At 33.0% G+C, this 25983-nt stretch overlaps 2 pseudogenes; both read right to left on the bottom strand.

Moving 5' to 3' along the window:
• Positions 1-538: 538 nt before the first annotated feature.
• On the bottom strand, positions 539-10604 carry LOC107874291 (annotated as a pseudogene).
• A 920-nt stretch (positions 10605-11524) lies between these two features.
• Positions 11525-25625, bottom strand: LOC107874290 (annotated as a pseudogene).
• Positions 25626-25983: the final 358 nt, after the last annotated feature.

The following is a 25983-nucleotide window of genomic DNA, read 5'->3' on the forward strand; positions in this document are numbered from 1 at the left end:
GTGCATTAAAGCTCCTGCTGTGCACAGAGTTTGGAGGACCAGACCACAATATTCTATTGTACACAACCTTACATTGCTTATAAATGTAAATGAGGTCCATAAAGAAATCCCACAAGATAAATAATGGAATGCCAAATTATTGAAGAATTTGGTTAAGTGCCAACTTTATGATTGATTCCTATAATACTCTTGCTAAGTAAGGACAGTTCTTCAGTACAAGACATAATTCAATTACAAAATTCATAATGAATTGAAAATAGAAAATTAAAAAAAAAAAGAGAAGAAATGAGATGAAAGAATTGCTACATAAATATTATAAAACAATAAGGGCAAAAAAATTTTCTTTTGTGTGCTGCTAACTACTACTAATGAAACAAGCACTCTATATATATTCATCAACTTCTAAAAAATTATAGTTTCATCTTTGTGAGCACCATATTATCCATCAATAAGAAGACCAAGATTTAGACGTCACCACGCAGCTTATGGCCTCATAAAGATCAAAGTGTAGTCCACTTCACAAAATAATAACAGGAAGGAGAGTAAAAGCAGCAACTACTCTTTGAGTGCAACTTTGTTTTTTCATTCATACTTATTCCTCTTTTACATGAGAAGTTAAGAAAGTACCAGCATTAAAAAGGACTGGGCAGTCGATGGATTGGTGAAATTATGCATTTTGCAGAACATCACTTCCTCACTAATGACTTTTGGCATATAAGTAGTCGCTGGTCACTTCCATTCTATAGGTCGATCACCCTAGCTTCCCAGCAGATTTGGGCAGCTAATGTGCGTGCTTTCTCTATTGGACCCAATGTATCAGAAAAAATAACCCATCTCTGCAACAATAATATTCTTACAATTCAAATTCATAAGTAAAAATATGTGCAAACAGTGAGGAATAAGGCAGATGTGAGGTTTAACACATCTAAAGAAAAATATACTCCTTCCGATTAAATTTGTTTGTCTGGTTTTGACTTGACATGGAGTTTAAGTAAAGAAGACTTTGAATTTTGTGGTCTTACACTAAAGATGTGTAGAATGTACCAGAATGCCTTTTAGTCTCATGATTTTAAACATGTCATGTAAATGGTTAGAATTAAAGAGTTTCCACAAAAGGAAAAAGGCATTCCTTTTTAAACAGACTAAAAAGGAAAGTAAGACAAACAAATTGAGAGAGAGTAGTATAATAATGAGAGAAACAAGATAACCTTTGAAAAAAAAAATCAAAATATCATTAAAGAAATATAGAGAGCTAACAGAATATTGCCTCAGGCCTTAAAATACGATTGATCTCCAGAAGTAGTTCAAACATGCTGCATCTTTGTGAAGTAATATAGGAAAGTAGCCCATTTGAATGGAGCAAATCATATGCTCGGGGATATGTAGGAAAGGGTTCACACCGGAAATTTTTTTAGAACAACATCAGAATCAATCACCTGAATGTTTCGAGCATTTAGCGGTAAAAATAGTTCAACTCAAATTTCTTTATGAGAAATAAAATAAAAGGGGGACTCAAATTTCAAGAATATATCTAAGTGAGAATATTGTTGATCTTCTTATGATGCTGCCTTTACCTGGTCTTAAATTCATTCTTACTGATAATAGAAAGACATAGCTTAGTGGAGGATATTATTCTGGTGGTGGAGAAGATCATAAGCATAACCAAAACTAATTAAGCTGACAACAAACATTAAATAACTTGTGGAAAACATCAGGATCATCCAATGGCTTTACGATCCTTCTTATTTATTGGCTATGGGTCATGAGATTTAGTTTATGAGCACTTTACTAATCATCAGCCATTGTGATATCCAGTAACAGTACCAAAGTTAAAATACAATGTACTTCAAAATTCAGCTGAATTCCAATGGATAGTCAAATAAAAAAGGACTAAGATGCACGAAAACTGAAGACATGATAATTCACACAGTTTAAGAGACTAATATGTGTAAAAGAGAAAAACATTACTAATTGCTTTTTTATGACTGAAAAATTCTTTGGGACAAACCACAGCTTCTGAAACTCAGGATGATAGTCTCACCCCTTTACTCTTCTCTGCTTAAATACTTGACTTAGTTCGCTTGGTGTAGGATAATAATGCTTATTGCATATTATGGAGGAACAATACCCTTTGTAGCACACAAGCAAAACAGAACATTGCAGTCTTCAAAAAGATATAATTGCTTTCACTAACTAATATGAGACAGAAAATATTTAATAAAATTTAACAATCAAGAACATGTAGACATTTGTCCAACTTTAGCATGTTCACACATCCAAGAACATGTCTTTACAAGTCTTTAGAACATTATATCAATGTCTCACCAGTTATGCAGAACACTGGAAAAACCTCGATCATATATGAAAGGAAGTGTATTATGCATCCCAAGAGGAACCACATTCATCACCCATACCAATTTTCCTTTCTTCATCAACGCAGCACTAAGACCGCCATAGTGAGCATTCATGTCCATGACATTACGCACCATATTATATGGAGGTAATGGATCATCATCACCTTGCCTTTTAGGATGGTCAGAGAAAATCAAGGGTGACAGCAAAGACCAATAATTTCTCAGAGCTAATTTCCAGAAGTCTGAATCCTTGAAGGAATCATTAGGCTGGATGCCTGCCATAAAGCAAAATTTTGATTAAAAAAATGACTGCTAAGAATAAAGGGTCAAATTAATCGAAATTGGAAATGTTACAACAACCAATCTAGTTTTGGATATATACAGAAAGAACACTTGCCATGAATTTCAAGCTCAGTTGAGTTCAGGGAATCAAATTTGCTATGAATTGGAACCCACCATTGACTCGTTATCCCAGATATACAACTCACAAGTGGTTGGTAGTACATTTGCATATCGTTTCCTTTACAAACTGGTATCTCACCCTGCCTGCTCAATTTAAATGCAAATTCTCATCATGGAAGTTAAGTAAAAATGAAAGAATGCTAAAAAGGTAAAACTTTAACTTGAAAACAGATCAAAACAAATAAATATTAACCCCCTGAGCATAAAGGGTAACTTTTCCCTTTTGTAAATGATATAGGTAGTTCTGCCTTAATAGGTATCATATTTCTAGAACTAAAACTCTACTGTAGTTTCATTCTTTCTTTGATCTTAAAATTAGCTTATGAATTGAATTAATAAAATTCAGAATCATCTTTTCAAGGAAGCAAGAAACCGAACATAGTGGGAGCTCGAGAGTAAATGAGTGTGGCTTTCTCAGTAGCCTTACTTGGATATATAACACTCAGAATTAGCAGTCTTCTGCCAAATAAAAGTCTCATCTTGCTGCGCCAAAAGAGACCAACAAAGCTTCTTAGTTAATTATTCTAGTGGACTATTTTTCTTCTTTGCACTGGTATTCCTACTATGCTACTGCTAGGTTGTTGGGGAGGTTAAAACAAAGTAACCTCTAGGCTTGAGTAAATGGTCAATTTCATTATGAAACAACCCATCTGTTTTGTTGAATCATCGTTAGTTACTATTCAATTGATTCTTTGGCTGAAATGTTTATCTCAGATTATATCTCCAAGTATAAACATCCCACCTACAAAGCTACTTAATTAAACAGAAAATAACTTTAACCATCAGATTAGTATTTTTATTTTCTATGACCATAAGATAAACAACTACTCAGTGTAGTCCATAAAGTGGGGTTTGATGAGGGTAAAGTGTACGCAAACCTTAACCTTATCTCAGAGGGGTAGAGAGGTAGTTTCTAATGGTGCCTTAGCTCAAGGAAATCATAAGATATTAAAGCGATAAATTATTATCATTATATGTATAAACATAAGAGAGAATGAGTTCAATTTGTCTCTCTAGATAAGGATATCAGGTGATGCGACTGGAGACTAAAAGATTAGTGATTCACAAAAAGAAATCCACATTTTCAGTTCTTAATTATTCTTCTGGTGAAAATAGCGGATCAAGGATATTTCTCCATTCATTGTAGTCCAGTGGTGAGCCAACATTAGGCAGAGAAAACCCATTTATGAAGCAAAAAGGCACCCCATATATGACTTTCACATAACCGTACTGTGAAAAAATATACATATACACAAATGTAAATATCGTCATAGGTGAAAGGTATGTTAACACCAATGTATGTATAGGGTAATTGAGCCTAATTAACATACCTTAAAGAAAGTTGCTGTTGCTTGATCAGTTTTTGGGTTGGTAAATCCAGCCTTTAAAGCAGCGTAATTCGAATTCCCAATTGCATTTCATGTAAATTTTGCAACTTTATCTACAACAGATGCTTCAGACAAGTTGAAAGTTACTTGGTTATAAAACTTGTCCTGTTCAACAAAGCACGATTAAAACCAAAACTATATATATATATATATATATATATATATATATATATATGTCTAGTACTATAATTTGTAACAGAGAAACTTTTTTGTCACATACAATCTGATAAGCACTAGTCTATAGCTTTTTAGCTAACTCATGTTTTTCCACAGTTCTCTAGTTTTTATATGAATAATAAATAATTGTTGCAATTTCATGAAGTGATTTTAAGACTCTTATTATAAAGTCTACGTGTAGAAGATTGTATCTTCATCCAATTCTTGCCCGACTAAAGTGACTCACAAGTCACACTAAGGCCCGGAGGCTCCTTAGATTTTGGAAAATAGATTTAACAGTTGAAGGTCACTTAAAGATATAGAAACACTAATCTCGCACCATTATTATGAGATTACTATGAATAAAATAGTTTGTTGCATATGCTTTAAAACAAACAAAGATCCTTCAGACCATAAAATGAAGGTTACCACGTAGTAAGATTTTTTTATATTTTGTGAAAGACTTTTCAATCACATATGACAACGTAGTAAGATCTTTTTATAGTTTGTTAAGTTTTTCCAATCAAATATGACATTGTCAGGATAGTATAGGATATCAGAGAAAGTCTGAGAAAAACTCAGTTATGTGAGTTGCCATATCTTGATAACATAGTTTTGCAGATCCTATTAACACCAATTTCATGAATACTACTTCCACAATAGAGAAAAGGATAGAATAACAGAATATATTCAAGGCTCGCATCTGGTGTTTTGTGTGATAAGAATGCATCACACAGACTTAAAAGATAAGTTCTACTTCCTATCCACCCTATTTACCATTATACATTATTGATCGAGTGTCCGAGCTAGCTGGCATGCACCTAAATTAATTTCACAAGATATTTGTCACCTCCCTCGAATATACAGGGTTGCTTTTTTAATCTTGATTCTTTGACTGAAATGCTTTTCTCAAGTTATGTCTCCAAGTATAAACATCCCACCTACAAAGCTACTTAACTAAACTGAAAATAACTTTAACCATCATATCAGCATTTTCATTTTCATCTATGAAAGGAAGTGTATTATGTATCCCAAGAGGAATCACATTTATTACCCATACCGATTTTCCTTCCTAGGAACCCCATTCATCACCCATACCTATTTTCCTTTCTCCATCAATTCAACGCTAAGACCGCCATAGTGAGTATTAATGTCTATGACATTACACACCATGTTATATGGAGATAATGGATCATCTTCACCTGGTCTTTTAGGATGGTCAGAGAAAATCAAGTATGACAGCAAAGACCAATAATTTCTCAAAGCTAATTTCCAGAAGTCTAAATCCTCGAAGAAATCACCAGGCTGGATCCCTATCACAAAGCAAAAATTTGGTTAAAATAATAACTACAGAGAATAAGGATCAAATTAACCAAAATTGGACACGTTGCAACAACCAATCTAGTTTTGGATATACAGAAAGAACACTTGTCGTGAATTTCAAACTCAATTGAGTTTAGGGAATAAAATTTTCTATGAATTGGAGCCCACCGTTGACTCGTTGTCCCAGATATATAGCTCCCAAGTGGTTGGTGGTACATTTACATATCTTTTTCTTTACAAACTCGAATCTCACGCTTCCTGCTTAATTTAAATACAAATTCTTATCTTGGAAGTTAATTAAAAATAAAATAATGCTAGAAAGGTAAAACTTTAACTTGAAAATAGATTGAAACAAATATATATTAACCATGAGTATAAAGGGTAACTTTACCCTTTTGTAAATGATATAGGCAGTTCTACCTTAATAGGTATCATATTTCTAGAACTAAAACTTTACTGTACTTTCATTCTTTCTTTGATCTTAACATTAGCTTATGAATTCAATTAATAAAATTCAAAAGCAACTTTTCAAGAAAGCAAGAAATCGAGCATAGTGGGAGACCGAGAGTAAATGAGTGTGGCTTTCTCAGTAGCCTTACCTGGATGTATAACCCTTAGAATCAGAAGTCTTCTACCAAATAAAAGTCTCATCTTGTTGCACCAAAAGAGACTAACAAAGCTTTTTAGTTAATTCTTCCAGTGGACTGCTTCCCTTCTTTGCACTAGTAGTCCTACTATGCTGATACTGGGTTATTGGTGAGGTTAAAACAAAGTAACCTCCAGGATTGAGTCAACGGTCAATTTCAATAAGAAACAACCTATCTATTTTGTCAGATCATCATTAGTTACATGCTATTCAGTTGATTCTTTGGCTGAAATATTTTTCTCAAGTTATGTCTCCAAGTATAAACATCCCACCTACAAAGCTACTTAAATAAACAGAAAATAACTTTAACCATCAGATTAGTATTTTCATTTTCTATGACCATAAGATAAACAACTACTCGGTGTAGTCCATAAAGTGGGGTTTAATGAGGGTAAAGTGTACGCAAACCTTAACCTTATCTTAGAGAGGTAGAGAGATAGTTTCTAATAGAGCCTTAGCTCAAGGAAAATCATAAGATATTGAAGCAATAAATTATTGTCATTATATGTATAAACATAAGAGAGAATGAGTTCAATTTTTCTCTCTAGCTAAGGATATCAGGTGATGCATCTGGAGACTAAAAGATTAGTGATTCACAAGAAGAAATCCACATTTTCAGTTCTGAATTGTTCTTCTGGTGAAAACAGCGGATCAAGGATATTTCTGCATTTGTTGTAGTCCAGTGGTGAGCCATCACTAGGCAGAGAAAACCCATTTACAAAGAAAAAAGGCACCCCATATACGTCTTTCACACAACCATACTGTGAAAAAGTATACATATACACAAATGTAAATATCTTCATAGGTGAAAGGTATGTTAATACCAATGTATGTATAGGGTAATTGAGCCTAATTAACACACCTTGAAGGAAGTTCTTGTTTCTTGATCAGTTTTAGGGTTGGTAAATCCAGCCTTTATAGCAGCATAATTTGAATTCCCAATTGCATTGCATGTAAATTTTGCAACTTTATCTATAACAGATGCTTTAGACAAGTTGAAAGTTGCTTGGTTATAAAACTTGTCCTGTTCAACAAAGTACCATAATTTGTAATAGAGAAATTTTTTTCACATACAATCAGATAAGCACTAATCTATAACTTTTTAACTAACTCATACTTTTCCACTGTTCTCTAGTTTTTACATGAATGATAAGCAACTATTGCAATTTCATGAAGTGATTTTAAGACTCTTATTATAAAGTTTAGGTGCAGAATATTGTATCTTCGTCTAGTTCTTGCCCGACTGAAGTGACTCACAAGTCACACTAAGGCTCGGAGACTCCTTAGATTCTGGAAAACAGATTTAATAGTTGAAGGTCACTTAAAGAAATAGAGAATAATCATCTCGCACCATTATTATGAGATTACTATGAATAAAATAGTTTGTTGCAGTTGCCTTAAAACAAACAAAGATCCTTCAGACCATAAAATGAAGGCTACCATGTAGTAAGATTTTTTTTTATATTTTGTGAAAGTTTTTTCAATCACATATGACAACGTAGTAAGATATTTTTATATTTTGTTAAGTTTTTCTAATCAGATATGACATTGTCAAGATAGTATAGGATATTAGAGAAAGTCTGAGAAAAGCTCTGTTATGTGAGTTGCCAAATCTTTATAACATAGTTTTGCAGATCCTTTTAAGACCTATTTCATGAATACTAATTCCACAATAGAGACAAGGATGGAATAACAGAATATATTCAAGGCTCGCATCTGGTGTTTTGTGTGATAAGAATGTGCCACACAGACTTAAAAGATAAGTTCTACAAAAGCTAAGTTCTACTTCCTATCCACCCTATCTACCACTATATATTATTGATCGAGTGTCTGAGCCAACTTGCATGTACCTGAATTAATTTCATGGGATACTTGTCACTTTCCTTGACTATGCAGGGTTGCCTTTTTGAACTTGATTCTTTGGCTAAAATGTTTTTCTCAAGTTATGCCTCCAAGTACAAACATCCCACCTACAAAGCTACTTAATTAAACAGAAAAGAACTTTAACCATCAGATCAAAATTTTCATTTTGTATGACCATAAGATAAACGACTACTTGGTGTAATCCATAAAGTGAGGTTTGATGAGAGTAGAGTGTATCGAAACTTAACCCTATCTCAGAGGGGTAGAGAGATGGTTTCTAATAGAGTCTTAGCTCAAGGAAAAGATTAAATGTGTGGTCAAATTTAATTTTACTTTTTTATCAGTTATGGAACATATGTGAGTATTTACACATCCACTTATAAACTATGTCTTCCAATATTTTAATTTTTATAACTTTGATTAGACATCGAATTCAAGATACATGAGAAAACTTCACAATGCTTATGCCGTCATTTTGGATAAGGGGAGAGAAAGTTTCTCTGAATATTAAAACTAAAAAATATTTAAATGAATCAAACTTCAAATATAATTTCTCTTTAATGTAAAATTATTCTTTCCATTTGATTCAAGTATATTATTTAAATAAATAAGAAAAAAAGAAAGAAGGTGTATGATCATGAATTCTGGAGCTATTTGATAAAAAAATTTTAAGAAAAGAACTTCTCCATAACCTTTTAAAGAAAAACAATGGGCCACACTTCTTTAAGATGTCACTTAATTTTTTAAAATTTTTCAAAGCATAATCATTAGAATTCTCTGGAACATGGATTTTTTTTTGAAATTCTCCACTCTTTGCATGATGTACAATAGGTTTAAGTTAAAATTTTTGTTGATTGACAAATTTGCCCTTGGTCGTCGTAGTTATGGCTCTTCTATATAATAACTAGATAGATATGCTCATGCGTTGCACGGGCCCAGCGTGTATAGTAGATGCCATTCAATCATGCACATGTCCTGAGAATACATTAATACGTGAAATCAGGTTATTAAGTATCCTTTTTGAATAAGTAAAATATCAATTAATTTTGTTAAGCACGAGCATTTCAAGTTTACGCTCCAAGAATTTTGATTCCTAATTCTTCCATAGCACACGTAACAATGCATGTGACACTAACATTTCTCAAGATTACCACAATATTAACTTGACTCATTTAAAATGTTTCCTTGAATTCTAGCCCAATATCAAATAATAAGAAAACAACTTTCAACCCATTCAGCTGTCTAAACTTATGTCAAAGCTGCCAGATGTAAGTTAGAAACAAAGAACCAACATACTATACAAGCAGGACCGGCGACTTACCTAAACATCTAGAAAAAAGATCAAAATATTTTCTAGCTAAAATGGAAAATATAAGTGAGCAGTAAAGAACACTGTAACATTTGTCTACAACACCCTTATAAATAACAATTATAGGTTGGGGTCGGAAGAGCATCCTAGACAATGTAAGTAGGTGGAGAGAGAGCACTAATGACTAAATTCAAGAAAATCCAAAGATCATTTTATGTTAGTATGATTTATGTACCTAGCCCAAACACTTAACGTTCTCCACCCTCACACACACAAACCAAAAAAAAATTTCCATCCCACCACCACAAAGTGCAAACACTAAACTGGCATGTTTTTATAGCACACCATCGACTTTAAACATAAAAGCTACATATCACTAGAAAGAGATAGAAATCCCAATCTACCCCAAAATAAATGATGTCTATCACCCCTTTCCCCTTACCTCAAAAAATAACAAACAAAGAAGGTTAGAAATTTTGAGAGAACAAATATGCTAACAATGAATTTAATTAGATTCATAAAACACAGACATAAGTGTATCATAATTATTCTTCCATTGAGCATAATATGCAATAGGATTATGATGTATTCAATGAATATATCATTCTCCCCATGACAACCTCTTATAGAAATATAGTGCAAGGCTGCATATAATAAGACTCTCGTGGTCTGGCCGTTCCCTGGAACTTCATAATAGGGACCTTCAGTGCACCAGACTGCCCTTTTTATACAACTACTTCTATGACACCCAAGTCTAGACAATTCAAACACAAAACATAATTAATTTCCAGAATTGTCAGTTAATTAGATATAGCCGGTGATGGAAAAAACAAAGGGCAAAATGAGAAGGTTTAAGAGATATGCATCCGTACCTACTACATCATAAAAATGACAATTGCCATCCATGGATCCAATAACACTGCCGTGCATCAATTAAAAGCACTAAAACAACAAAAAACCATAAAAAACTGTGGCACAAATATTTAAAAAAGTGTAATAGCAATGAAAATCAAAAACAAGGAAGTGTGATAAAGATGAGACCCTATAAAATGAGTATTTTACTATTTTACTTGTTTCGTCAATGGAGCCTGTACAAGGTACATGTAAGTCTAATACCGAAATTCAAGACGCGGGATACTTTCGATCGCTCATTTGTTCTTTATTTGTTCTAACTTAGCACAGACACAACAAAATGACACCACAACATAATACCATAACGGAATCCTACAAGTGGAGTCCAAAAAACTTGGCAAAGATCAGTGCCCAATCTTATAAATTTCTTCGTAATAATACGATTATGATATCAAATGATCTAATGCTTATAAATGTATTAAGACGACCCAGTGCATTAAAGCTCCTACTGTGCATAGAGTTTGGAGGACCGGACAGAATAGTTAATTGTACACAGCCTTACATTGCTTATAAATGTAATTTAGGTCCATAAAGAAATCCGACAAGACAAATGATGGAATGCAAAATTATTGAAGAATTTAGCTAAGTGCCAACTTTATGATTGATTCCAATAATACTCTTTCTCAGTAAGGATAATTCTTCAGTACAACACATAATTTAATTACAAAATTCAGAATGATTTTAAAATAGAAAATTAAAAAAAAGAGAAGAAATGAGATGAAAGAATTGCTACATAAATATTGTAAAAAAATAAGGCCAAAAATCTTCTTTTGTGTGCTGCTAACTACTACTAATGAAGCAAAGCACTCTATATATATTCATAAACTTCTATAAAATTATAGTTTCACCTTTGTGAGCACTATATTATCTTTCAATAAGAATACCAAGATTCAGACATCACCGCGCAGCTTGTGGACTGATAAAGATCAAAGTATAGTCCACTTCACAAAATAATGACAGGAAGGAGAGTAAAAGTAGCAACTACTCTTTGAGTGAAACTTTGTTTTTCATTCATATTTATTCATCTTTTATATGAGAAGTTAAGAAAGTATCAACATTAAAAAGGACAGAGCAGTCGATGGAATGGTAAAATTATACATTTTGCAGAACATCACTTCCTCATGAATAGTTTTTGGCATACAAGTAGTCGCTAGTCACTTCCATTCTGTAGGTCGATCACCTTGGCTTCCCAGCGGATTTGGGCAGCTAATACGCGTGCTTTCTCTATTGGACCCAATGTCAGAAAAAATAACCCATCTTTACAATAAGAATATTCTTACAATTCAAATTCATAAGTAAAAAACATGTGCAAATAGTAAGGAATAACACAGACAAGAGGTTTAACACATCTGAAGAAAAATATACCTCTTCCAATTCAATTTGTTTGTCTGATTTTGACTTGAAATGGAGTTTAAGTAAAGAAGACATTGAATCTTGTGGTCTTACACTAAAGATATGTAGAATGTACCAGAATGCCTTCTATTCTCATGGTTTTAAACATGTCATGTAGAAGGTTTGAATTAAATAGTTCCTACAAAAAGAAAAAGGCATTCTTTTTTAAACGGACTAAAAAAGAAAGTAAGCCAAACAAATTGAGAGGGAGTAGTATCATAATGAGAGAAACAAGCCAACCTTTGAAAAAAAAACTAAATCAAAAGATCGTTAAAGAAATATAGAGAGCTAACAGAATATTACCTCAGGCCTTAAAATATGATCCATCTCCAGAAGTAGTTCAAACATGTTGGATCTTTGTAAAGCAATATGGGAAAGGAGTCCATATTGATGGAAAAAATCATATGCTCAGGGATATGTAGGAAAGGGTTCATACCTAAAAAATTTTTAGAACAATATCGGAATCAATCACCTGATTGTTTCAAGCATCTAGCGGTAAAAATAGTTCAATTCGGATTTCTTTATGAGAAATCAAATGAAAGGAGGACTTAAATTTCAAGAATATATCCAGGTGAGAATATTGTCGATTTTCTTATGATGCTGCCTTTCCCTGGTCTTAAATTCATTCTTACTGATAATAGAAAGACATGGATTAGTGGAGGATATTATTCTAGTGGCGGAGAAGATCATAATCATAACCAAAACTAATTAAGCTGATAGCAAACATTAAATGATGCATGGAAAATATCAAGATCATCCAATGGATCTATCATGCTTCTCATTCATTGTCTATGGGTCATGGGATTGAGTTCATGAGCACTTCACTAATCATCAACCATTGTGATATCCAGTAACAGTACCAAAGTTAAAATACAATATACTTTAAAATTTATTTGAATTCTAATGGATAGTCAAATAAAAAAGGACTAAGATGCATGAAAACTGAAGAGATGATAATTCACGCAGTGTAAGAGACTAATATATGTAAAAGAGCAAAACGCTACTAATTGCAATTTTTATGACCAAAAAATCCTTTAGGGCCAACCACAGCTTTTGAAACTCAGGATGATGGTCCCACCCCTTTACTCATCTCCACTTAAATACTTGACTTAGTTCACTTGGTGTTAGATAATCATGCTTATTTCATATTATGGGGGAACGATGAACTTTGTAGCACTCAAGCAAAATAGAACATTGCAGTCTTCAAAAAGATATAATTGCTTCCGCTAACTAATATGAGACAAAAAATATTTAATAAAATTTAACAATCAAGAATATGAAGATATTCGTCCAACTTTAGCATGTTGACACATCCAAGCATATGTCTTTACAAATCTTTAGAACATTATAACAATGTCTCACTAGTTATGCAGAACATTGGCAAAACCTCGATCATCTATAAGAGGAAGTGTATAACGTATCCCAAGAGGAACCACATTTATCACCCATACCGATTTTCCTTCCTTCATCAATACAGCGCTAAGACCGCTATAATGAGCATTCATGTCCATGACATTATGCACCATGTTATATGGAGGTAATGGATCATCATCATCTGGCCTTTTAGGATGGTAAAAAAAAAATCAAAGGTGACAGCAAAGAACAATAATTTCTCAAAGCTAATTTCCAGAAGTCTAAATCCTCGAAGAAATCACCAGGCTGGATCCCTATCACAAAGCAAAAATTTGGTTAAAATAATAACTACAGAGAATAAGGATCAAATTAACCAAAATTGGACACGTTGCAACAACCAATCTAGTTTTGGATATACAGAAAGAACACTTGTCGTGAATTTCAAACTCAATTGAGTTTAGGGAATAAAATTTTCTATGAATTGGAGCCCACCGTTGACTCGTTGTCCCAGATATACAGCTCCCAAGTGGTTGGTGGTACATTTACATATCTTTTTCTTTACAAACTCGAATCTCACGCTTCCTGCTTAATTTAAATACAAATTCTTATCTTGGAAGTTAATTAAAAATAAAATAATGCTAGAAAGGTAAAACTTTAACTTGAAAATAGATCGAAACAAATATATATTAACCATGAGTATAAAGGGTAACTTTTCTCTTTTGTAAATGATATAGGCAGTTCTACTTTAATAGTCTTTACTGTACTTTCATTCTTTCTTTGATCTTAAAATTAGCTTATGAATTGAATTAATAAAATTTAGAAGCAGTTTTTCAAGGAAGCAAGAAACCAAACATAGTGGGAGACCGAGAGTAAATGAGTGTGTCTTTCTTAGTAGCCTTACCTAGATGTATAACACTCAGAATCAGCAGTCTTCTGCCAAATAAAAGTCTCATCTTACTGCGCCAAAAGAGACCAACAGAGCTTCTTAGTTACTTCTTCCAGTGGACTGCTTCCCTTCTTTGCACTGATAGTCCTACTATGCTGCTGCTGTATTGTTGGTGAGCTTAAAACAAAGTAGCCTCCAGGCTTGAGTAAATGATCAATTTCAATAAGAAACAACCTATCTGTTTGTCACATCATCGCCAGTTACATGCTATTCAATTGATTCTTTGGCTGAAATATTTTTCTCAAGTTATGTCTCCAAGTATAAACATCCCACCTATAAAGCTACTTAATTAAATAGAAAATAAATTTAGCCATTACATTAGTATTTTCATTTTCTATGACCATAAGATAAACAACTACTCGGTGTAGTCCATAAAGTGGGGTTTGATGAGGGTAGAGCGTACACAAACCTTAACCTTATCTCATAGGGGTAGAGAGGTAGTTTCTAATAGAGCCTTAGCTCAAGGAAAATCATAAGATATTGAAGCGATAAATTATTGTCATTATATGTATAAAAATAAGTGAGAATGAGTCCAATATGTCTCTCTAGCTAAGGATATCAGGTGATATGACTGGTGACTAAAAGAAATCCACATTTTTAGTTCTTAATTGTTCTTCTGGTGAAAATAACGGATCAAGGATATTTCTTCATTCATTTTAGTCTAGTGGTGATCCAACATTAGGTAGAGAAAACCCATTTATGAAGAAAAAAAGCACCCCATGTACGTATTTCACACAACCATACTGTGAAAAAGTATTCGTATACCCAAATATAAATATCATCATAGGTGAAAGGTATGTTAACACCAATGTATGTATAGGGTAATTGAGCCTAATTAACATATCTTGAAGGAAGTTTATACTTGATCTGTTTTGGGACGTAATTCGAATTGTCAAGTGCATTGCATGTATATTTTGCAACTTTATCTACAACAGATGCTTCAGACAAGTTGAAAGTTGCTTGGTTATAAAACTTGTCTTGTTCAACAAAGCACGATTAAAACCAAAACTATATATATATATATATACACATGTCTAGTACTATAATTTGTAACAGTGAAACTTTTTTTCACATACAATCTGATAAGCACTAATCTATAGCTTTTTTATTAACTCATGTTTTTCCACAGTTCTCTAGTTTTTACATGAATGATAAATAACTGTTGCAATTTCATAAAGTGATTTTAAGACTCTTATTATAAAGTCTATGTGCAGGAGATTGTATCTTCGTCCAGTTTTTGCACGGCTGAAGTGACTCACAAGTCACACTAAGGCCCGGAGGCTTCTTAGATTCTGGAAAATAGATTTAAAAGTTAAAGGTCTCTTAAAGAAATAGAGAACAATTATCTCACACCATTATTATGAGGTTACTTTGAATAAAATAGTTTGTTGCAGTTACTTTAAAACAAACAAAGATCCTTCAGACCATAAAATGAAGGCCACCACATAGTAAGATTTTTTTATATTTTGTGAAAGTTTTTTCAATCACATATGACAATGTAGTAAGATCTTTTTATATTTTGTTATGTTTTTCTAATCAGATATGACATTGTCAAGATAGTATAGGATATTAGAGAAAGTCTGAGAAAAGCTCTATTATGTGAGTTTCCAATTCTTTATAACATAGTTTTGCAGATCCTATTAACACCTCTTTCATGAATACTAATTCCACAATAGAGACAAGGATGGAATAACAAAATATGTTCAAGGCTAGCATCTGGTGTTTTGTGTGATAAGATTGTGCCACACAGACTTAAAAGATAAGTTCTATAGAAGATAAGTTTTACTTCCTATTTACCCTATCTACCACTATACATTATTGATCGAGAGCCCAAGCCAACTTGCATGTACCTAAATTAATTTCACGGGATACTTTCCACCTTCCTCAACTATACAGGGTTGCCTTTTTTATCTTGATTATTTGGCTGAAATGTTTTTCTCAAGTTATGTCTCCAAGTATAAACATCCCACCTACAAAGCTACTTAATTAAACAGAAAATAACTTTAACCATCAGATTAGCCAAGAGAAAAGGAGGAATATTAGGAAACAAAAATTGATATCTTTAAACTGAAATATCATAACTATTGATACTAAAAATTATAACAGCCTAAAAATTCTTATAGATTTTTTAGAAAGTGATAATTCAAATTCTTACCTCTAGGTGAGCCACCATAGCTCTATCAAACAACTTAGATGTAGTCTTACTTTTAAAAATGCTTAATTTCAAGTAGAGAGAAGATTTTAACTCAATTTATTGGGCTATACCCAAATCAATTAAAATTATATTCCTTACTTCTCGATATAAGGTATTCTCAAATCACAAAAACATCTCCTTTGTTGTCGTTGCCATTATCTTCTGCTTGAACTCCAAAAGCCCTTCTCTTATATTCTTTTTGATTGTTTGCTCCCATTTGCAAATGAAAATTTGTATTAGAAGAATTGAAAAATTGCTCTTTTATCAAATTCTTTACTGAATTGAAACTGAAAAATGAGCAAAAAAAAAAGTTGCAACAAAAAATAATGAGATGCAAAAAATAAATTGAAATATAGGAAGAGACCTGATTAAAGCAAACATGTAGATATTAGATAATTTATGAACTGAAAAAATGATAACAGTAGTTATATGAATTGGGAATGGATGCTTCTACAGTAGTGTATTTGTTAGCTGTGAAGTTACTCTTTGGATGCTTACATTCACATATGATAGTGAATGTAGTCTCTTTACATTGATACAGATAATATTTATAGATTTTACAATAGGAGATGCATTTTTGTTATTGTGACTAATTTCTCAGGTATTTGCGATCAAGCACCTGTTAAATGAGATGTAAAGATTAAATTAGGTCAGAAGTTGAAAATATGATAATAGAAAAAATCTTTATTCAAAGAAGAAAAACACAATAGTTATTTTAAGTCAGAACGGGTAGGAAATAGCATGTTATATGGCGCTAGAAGGGTCGATGTCTAGAGTAATATTTGTAGGCATTCTAAAGAGCAAGATTGGATCATCAGCAAGTTCTTTTTTCTGTTATATAATGGAGTAAATTCTCTAACTTTTGCCATATACCATTATTTTATTTATCCTTTAAGTATTCCATTTTAAAACTTAATGCTCTATTTCCTGAGATATAATTTGTGGCAATGGTAAAATAAGGAAGCTCTCATATATAATGCAAAACTATTAAACAGGACAAATTCAACTAAATAAGGATCTTTATTTTTTGAAATTAAGATTGAAGTATAATGGTTGTTACTGTATCTCTAGAGATATTCCTATTAGGACATTCCTTGGATCAGTTGCACCCCTAAGAAGGAAAATTAAGAATCCTAAGCCCAGCCCAGCTTTCGAAAGAGTCTATGTAGCTAAATGTAATTTGTCTCAGTATTTCAACTGGACAGTGAACATTTTTTAGGGTGTAACATTTTTTTGTTTGCTTAGAATTTTAGATCCACGGAACAAGTTAAGAAGCAGGACTCACCTTTTTGGGGACAGTATCATCTATGTCAACAAAATACTGTCTGAAACAAAATTAAAGTTCATAACTTGTTATGGATGATATGCATGAATAATGAACTGTAAAGTAACCGCCATGTTATCTTAAAGAATAACTAAAGAATTTTTGGTGATAAACTCACCTCACAACTAAATATGCAGGATTTGACCTCAAAGGATTGTCATAAGTCTGCCGTTAAGAAAACAAATGAAAACAAGTTGAATTAGTAAAAATATCAGCATCTGGCACAACCGACATAAAGGTTGGCATTACAAAATAATTAAGACCTATAAGAGACAAAATTGAACTATTATGTGCAAAATTTTAAAAAACTGGTAGCACAAGACGAACTGAGAATAGTGTGTTACTCAGCTACATGCCAACATCTAAGATATTCAAAATGATGACAAAAAAAATATATATTGAATGAGTTTCTCTAGCCATGTGATTAAATTGAGAAAAGGAAACCAAAAAAAAAGAAGTTGTGGCAAGGATACGGTTCTTTGTCTTAGGATTAGATTGTGGATACAAGGAAGAACAAACATAATAAAAGAGAATTTCTTTGCAAGTATGGTAGAATCTTCTCCACTAGATACTCTTGACAATGCAACAAAACCTGATCTAACTACTTGGGTATAAAACCAAATTGCAGACATCTGAAACTGTTTTGTAAATGACCTTTAAAGTTATCAATAAATTTGAAAAATTTACTCTTAAAATTAGTGCGGTCATTTAGTTCGGCACAACATAGAACATATTCTTAACTATAACTCAAAGGGGAAAGAAAAATGACACACTATACATTTAACCAAAAAATCCACTATTCCAACTTCGAAAGATAACTACCCTCTGTTTGTGGCTTAGTGGCCAATAGAGTGGTTTGAGAACCACGAGGAAAAAGTTTTGTAAATGAACTCAAGTTCAATTGTCTAACAATTCTCCATAGTGACTACTTACAAATAACAAAAGCTAATGCATGAATACTTGATGTATACAAATAATAATAACGTATTTGCTTTAACTAATGTCTGACTCTTAAATGTAGCATTTGGTTTTTTCTGCGGAAACCAGACAAGCTCAGCTATGGGTGTAAAGGAACAATGTTATCACTTTAACTTTGAATGGTTCATATGAGCACATACTAAAATATTCACAAATCAAACAAAAAACTACCAACATTTCGAATTTGAATGAAATAGTCAGTCATCTTTGAATCTTAAAACAAACCAACTCCCTTCATTTCTTCTCTGCATTTCTCATTTTGTTCTTCATAATAAATGGCTAGTTATAGTTTTAGAAAACAGGAATACCTTTATGAAGATGCAACTCTGTAGAACCTTTGTTTCTTAACTGATGGCTTTCTTTTCTTACTTCTCCTTTACTTTAAATAACTTAGTCATGATCCTTACAAAAGAATGCAACACATTAGACCAAAATTTGAATTACTATATGAAATGTATAGAAAATAAATCTTCTCCATCTTTTCACATGTTTAGTTAGCTCCAAAAAAGCACCTGCATAAATTAACAACAGGCTATTAGTTGGTGAACAAATGTAAAAAAGTTCAGCAAATGTTGATTCAAATTGAAATACAATTCAAAATATGTTGAAGTTGTTCCGACAAACCAGACGAATAAAAATACATATAAACTAACCTTATATCATAGCAACTAAAATCTTTAATCCCCCCAAAAAACATAGAAGGAGAAAAATTGCAACCCAAAAGGCATCCAGTAGTAGCACCAATGATTTCAATCGATCCCCAAAAAAGGAGCAAAAGTATTTAAGCTGCACTTTAAGTAAAGAAATAGTCAAATTAGAAAGTTGGAAGAAGAAATTTTAAGAAATTAAGTAGCATCTAAAATTGAAAACTCAATAAAGAAATAAATGGTATTACCTTTCAGTTCTTCTTCATAGAAGTAGTTCTGGTTTCCATGCTATGTTTATGAGGGGATGGACTGCAGTTGTTTGATGTGTTTTGATGCTTGCTTGCGTCAAAGGTAAGATGTTCAATTAGGCATTTTTTCAGTTCTGGAACATCAACTGTGGTCGGTGACAATGATTTATGAACTACATCTTTTTTCTCCAAGCAAGATAAAATGGAGAACTTTGTCCTGATTTTTTTTTGATATAATCGCTTCATTTAAATTTTGAACATCTTGCCATTGAATTGATTTTGCACAAGTATAAGAGATGATGTTTCCTTTTGAAAGCGTAAAAATTGATTAAATATGATATCAATAATAATAACAATGCAAGGAAGAAAAGTGATTGTCATTCAATAGCAAGTTGAAATTTTAAGCATGAAATAAGCATTAAAAAGTATATGCAAAAGATGGTTTATGTATTTTAATTTGATTAACAAATGACAAATTGAGTCAAATATTTTTTTAAAAAAATAGAATTGCATTGACTTTTTAAAAGACAATGTTTTAGGTACCTTGACAAATGTGATCTTATAAATCTCTTCTGCAGAAAGAAACAATTTTTTTCTGTAACTTCATCTGAAATTATAACTGTTCCAATACCGCTATTGTCTTTAACAATGACTTCAAAGTGGCACCTATTAAATTTTGAAAAAAAAGTAATTTAAATGTAATGATTAATGAGATTAATTATATTTAAATAGTAATATAAATGAGCAAATTATGTTCTTGTAAAGCATTTATACTTGGGAGTCAACAATATGGATCAGTGACAAGTTGTGCAGTAGATTTTCCTTCGCACATTATATCTTGGAAACAATGTCTTACAACTTGGCAAATGTAAGATACAAAAGCGTTGGTCCTTACTTGCAAGAGATAGTTCAGCTTCGACATAAAATACCTATCCCTAAAAATTTAAGAATGACATAATTTTAGTTTTTATTTAGTGTAATATAACTTAAAGAATTGAAAGCACAAAATTATTATTATTACCGGAAGTTGTCCTATGATATTAGCAACAGGTATGATTTCATCCTCAAAGGGAACCAACAGAATAGAGCCTATTGCAGTAGTACTCTTTATCTTATAAGCAACAAGCTGTGGTTCAATTATTTTCACCCTATATAGTTGTAACCCTGAGATGTAGTTTGTACTTAGCAGTTTGGATGAAAATATAAAACTATAAATGCATATGCCATATCTTTAATGCGGCCGCCTGTGGATATGGGGGATTGATCTCAATTGTTGTATTGAACCTGTTTGACAAACCATTGAATCTATTTGTTGATCCCGTATGCATTAGAATGTTTGTTTTTAATAAAAATTCATCATGTAATAGTATTATTAAAAGAGACAAACATATAATTATTGTAGTTTCACCTATGATTGCTTTTAAAACTCTTCTTGCAAGAATGACTGGGCACGTATGAAGTTGATTTAAATGTTTAGGCCCATCATGATCAATGAAACTATCCCAAAGTGCCATTTTGTTGGCTTCTTTCTACATATAATGAAAACTTATGTTATGTAAAAACATTATAGTTGTAATTTATTCTCATGCTTATTATAGACTATTTTTTGGGGGTCTTCATCATGGGAAGGTAGAAGTAAGTCATTAGTTTACTTACATAATAGTATCACTTGCTAATTACATAATGTTACATAAGAGTGTGTCATAGTAATATTAAATTTGAAAACCTGTTGTATTTATTAAGTTTAGTAATTTTTTTACTATAATTATTTTTTTAAGTTAGATTAGAATACACTGGATATGTTGTTGTTGTTAGGTCAATTAACTTTTTATCAACTACAATCTATTTTAGATTCAGACTATTTACCTGCCTAAATAAGAAACTTAGTAACGCTAGTGATAAAGAGGTTGTGTGGTTTATTTACTTACTGTTCATCCATGATAATGAACTTCTAAACTCTTTTTTTTGCTTGTTGTCTTTGTAAGATGGTTGCCGTTGATGACAATGGCAAGTACATCTTGCATTATTAAAAGAAATAAATGTAAAAGTAATTAGATAATTAGAATTATTCTATTATAGTAGTAATTAAATTTCCTTTAATACTTAAATAATTAAATACACTTTTAAATACCAAACTCATATGCTTTGGTTTGATACTAAAAGGTGTCAAATGTGGTAAGAGTTAATCGTGTTGGCTGCGGTAACGGATTTTTTGGTGGAGTAACCTTTTCAATGGGCTCAACTATGGTGCTTCTGTCAATTGTCCAAATGTAATCATTAAGTGCATTCTTATATTCACAAGTTGGTTCCTTTACTTGTGCAACAGACACCAAATATGTGTTGAAAGGTGCCTGCACATCTCCTGAACCTGATTTTCCTGTGTGAGAGAGATAAAGGTGTAGGTTATAATGACTTATCAATTTCAGTTCACAGGTAATTCCATGCTCTTTCAAGGCATGTGTAACTGTTAGAATAATAAAAACACTACCAGAAACACACATTACCACATATTAGTGACAACGAGATTAGAAAAGAGGTTAAAGGCAGTTAGAAAATCATGATGGACCTTTCAAGTGTTTAAATACACTATGATCTCTATTGCTCAACATGAACTATAAAATTGCATTCTTTATGATTCACTATCATGAACAATGGGTAAAGCTTTTCAGCAGTACAGAATATTTGTGCTAAAGAACAGACCAGACCAAACCTCATAACAAACATATACTTCCAGTGAAAAAGGGCTAATCATACATGACTCTTGGCAAAAGCTGTTTGTAGTTTCAGAGTACTGGAATATTCAATTACGTGCAACCTTCCATTGCATGTACACTCCAAAAAAGCAACAACACAATTACAAAGAAAATATATCATAAAATAATAACAACAATAACAACTGATCTTTTCATGCCAATCCCTTTTATTTTTTGCAACAACTTTCTTCAATAGGTTACCAAGCGTCTTGTTAAAAGCTTCGGCAAGACCATTGGTAGGTGAATTGTACATTAAAGACTTGTGCTGCTTAAAACTGAACTTCTCACTTAAAGTCTTCATGAGTTTATTGTTGAAGGGCGTTCCATTATCCGTAACTATGCATCTTGGTATGCCATACCTAAAAATTATGTTTTACTTGATAAAATCAACAACATTTTCTTTTTTTCACTTCTTTTAATGGCACAGCTTCAGCTCACTTTGAGAAATAATCAGTAGCAGCTAAGATGTACATTTTCCCTTTTGACGACTTTGGAAGAGGTCCAACCACATCTAGTCCCCAGGAATCAAAAGTCCATGAGGCCACAGTTGAATGAAGAGGCTATGGAGACTGATGGATGTAATTAGCATGGAATTGACACACTTGACACCTTTTGGCATGCTCTAGACAATCCACTACCATTGTCGGCCAATAGTAACCCATTCTTTTGATGCGGAAATAAAGCTTAGGCCTTGATTGGTGTGACCCACACATGTCGGAGTGTGCTTCTTCCATTGCTTGTTGAGATTCTTCTTTGTCAAGACACCATACGAATAATCCCTCGTAAGAGTGATGAAATAATATTCCCTCATGAAAGATGAATCGTGGTGCCCTTCTCTTAATGTCTGCTTTTTTTCATCTATCCTCAGGTAGCTTTCCATGCTCAAGATACTCAATTATTGGTTTTTGCCAATTTTCTTATTCTACCGCTCGAACATATGTATGATGGGTTTCATTTATTTGAAGATCGAGTTAACCAGGTATAACCCATCAATGACATACTTGAACCTTTGTTGACTCATTCTCTCCGAGTGGCAATATGGTGGCTAAGTTAGCCAGAGCATCCGCCATGCGATTTTGTTCTTTTGGGACATGATTTAGGAATACCTGATCAAACCTTTCAAGCAAAAGAATGGCATACTGGTGATATGGAAAAAGATCTTCCTTCTTCACCTCATAACTCCCCAAAAGTTGGTTTATGATCAACTTAGAATCACCATAGATATCCAATTGTGGAATCTTCATGTCTAATTCCATTTCAATGCCAACGATTAAAGCTTGGTACTCTGTAGCATTATTGGAACATATTTCACCCAAAAAAAATGAGAATAGCAAGATTAATTATTCTGAAGATATCAGCACAATGCCTGCTCCTGCACCATCTCGACGTGCCAATCTATCAAAGAGCATTGTTCAGGGGAGCAGTTCTTCATTAAATAGTACTTATTCATTAGAAAACTCATCTAAAACCTCCCATTTTGCTGGCAAAGGGTGATCGGCAAGGAAATTGTCAAGTGCTTGCCCTTTCACGGCCTTTTGAGGTAAGTACATGATCTTATATTAATTAAACAATACAGACTATCTTGCTAGATGCCCTAAAAGAACTGGCCGTGTCATTACAAAATTCACGGGATCGTCCTAAGAAATTAGCTTGATGGTGTATGCCTTAAAATAATGACTTAACTTCTTTATCGCATAAATCAAAGCTAAGCACATTTTCTCAATGGGCGTATAATTTATCTCAGCTTCTATCAAGGTTTGACTTAGATAGTATAATGGTTGTTCCTTCTTATCTTCATTCTCCTGAGCAAGAAGTGCTCCAAGTGATCACTCTTGTGATGCAATGTAGAGTATCAACGACTTTCCAGGAGTTGGTGCCCCTAATACGGGTGGATTCGACAAGTATATTTTAATGCTTTCAAAAGCATTTTGACATTATTGATTCCAGTGGAAAGGCGCATCTTTTTTCATTAAGTGGTTGAAGGGTTGACACCTTCCAGCCAAGTTAGAGATGAACCTTCTAATGAATGCCAAATTTCCTTGTAGATTGCGGAGGTCTCTCAAGTTTTTTGGCTCACACATTTTTTAAATAGTATCAATCTTTGTGGAATCAACTTCAATTCCTCGATGACGCACGATAAAGCCAAGAAACTTTCCTGAAGTAACCCCAAAGACACATTTGAGTGGGTTCATTTTCAAGTCGAATTTTCTTAACCTCTCAAAAATAATACGAAGGTCTTCAAGATGGTCATCCCTGCACTTTGTCTTTACTACTAAGTCATCAACGTAACATTCCACCCTCTTATGTAACATGTCATCAAAAATGTTTTGCATTGCACGTTGGTAGGTTGCACCCACATTCTTTAGACTAGAAGGCATAACTTTGTAACAATATATCCCGTTTAGAGTTTAAAATACAGTTCATTCTTCGTCCTTTGGAGACATTCTGATTTGATTATATCTGAAAGATCCATCTATAAATGTCCTAGCTTCATGTCTAGTTGTCTCATCAACCATGAGCTCTATGATCGGTATTGGGAAATCATCTTTTAGACATGCCTTATTCAAGTATCGAAAATCAACGCAGACACGTATCTGACCATTGTTCTTCTTGACATGCATAATGTTTGAGATCCATGATGGGTACTTTACTTCTCAGATAAATCCATCTTCGATAAGCTTATTGACCTCTGCTTTAATTTGTGTTACCAACTCGGGATGAAACACTCGCTACGACTGCTTTATAGGACGTGCCCCCTTTTTGATCCCTAAATGATAAATAGCTACCCTTGGAATAAGGCCTAGTATTTCTTGGTACGACTAGGCAAAGACATCTTTGCACTCGACTAATAACTTAAAGTAGTTCCTTTTTTATTGCGGTGTTAGAAACGCACTAATGAATATTAGGTGTGGGTCCTCCAAAGTGTCGAGATTAAGTTCTTTAAGTTTATCTACAGTTGATTATATGCCATCCTCCAGTTAGGGTGGAGCCTTTTGAACATCATCATCCACACTATCCGGGTATAGACCTTCTTCCACTGTTATGTGGTAGGATGCTTGTACAAGGTTAGAATCTTTCGATTGACTTCCTTTGAATGTCGTGATGGCTTCTTCTTGCTCTTTCTATATCTCTTTACAAAATTGGTTAGTGAACACAATGGTGCTTTTTTTCACTTTTAGCGAACCATATATGGTGATTTACAATACAGCCTTTCTCTTCATACGTGATGGAAAGATACTATGAATGTCTTTGTCATCGATTCCTTCAAGAAAACCTTGTTTTTCATTCTCCAGCAACCTATTTTGCGCTAGTGACTTTCTTGTGGTTTCCAAATGCCGAAAGATAGAACCTTTTGAGGTGTCGGCCTCTTCTTTCATTTATTAAGAGGCTCTACTTTTGCCCTTACAACCCAATCTTTCAAATACAGAGACACGAGGTGTCAATCTTCCTATGCATTCAAACACAGAAGTTTGCTGTGGAATTTTCTCATCCTCGGATTCCTTGTCTTTTTCTACTGAGGCATAAAGTGATGAAGTTGTTTCCTTTCCCTTCTTAGTAGAAATTTGAAGAGGTTCCGGCAACTTGAATCCTAGGCTAAACTTAGGAGTAGCAATATAATGACCTTGCTTTCTCAACTTTATTTGTGCCTCTGTAAGACCATGTATCTTCTCACCAATGACCTCATCTTTGAGCTTACCTAGTTTTGTCGACTTGGAAAAATCGTATCCTGATTTT

This window comes from Capsicum annuum, chromosome 6 (genome assembly GCF_002878395.1).
Source record: "Capsicum annuum cultivar UCD-10X-F1 chromosome 6, UCD10Xv1.1, whole genome shotgun sequence".
In the NCBI taxonomy this organism is placed as follows: Eukaryota; Viridiplantae; Streptophyta; class Magnoliopsida; order Solanales; family Solanaceae; genus Capsicum; species Capsicum annuum.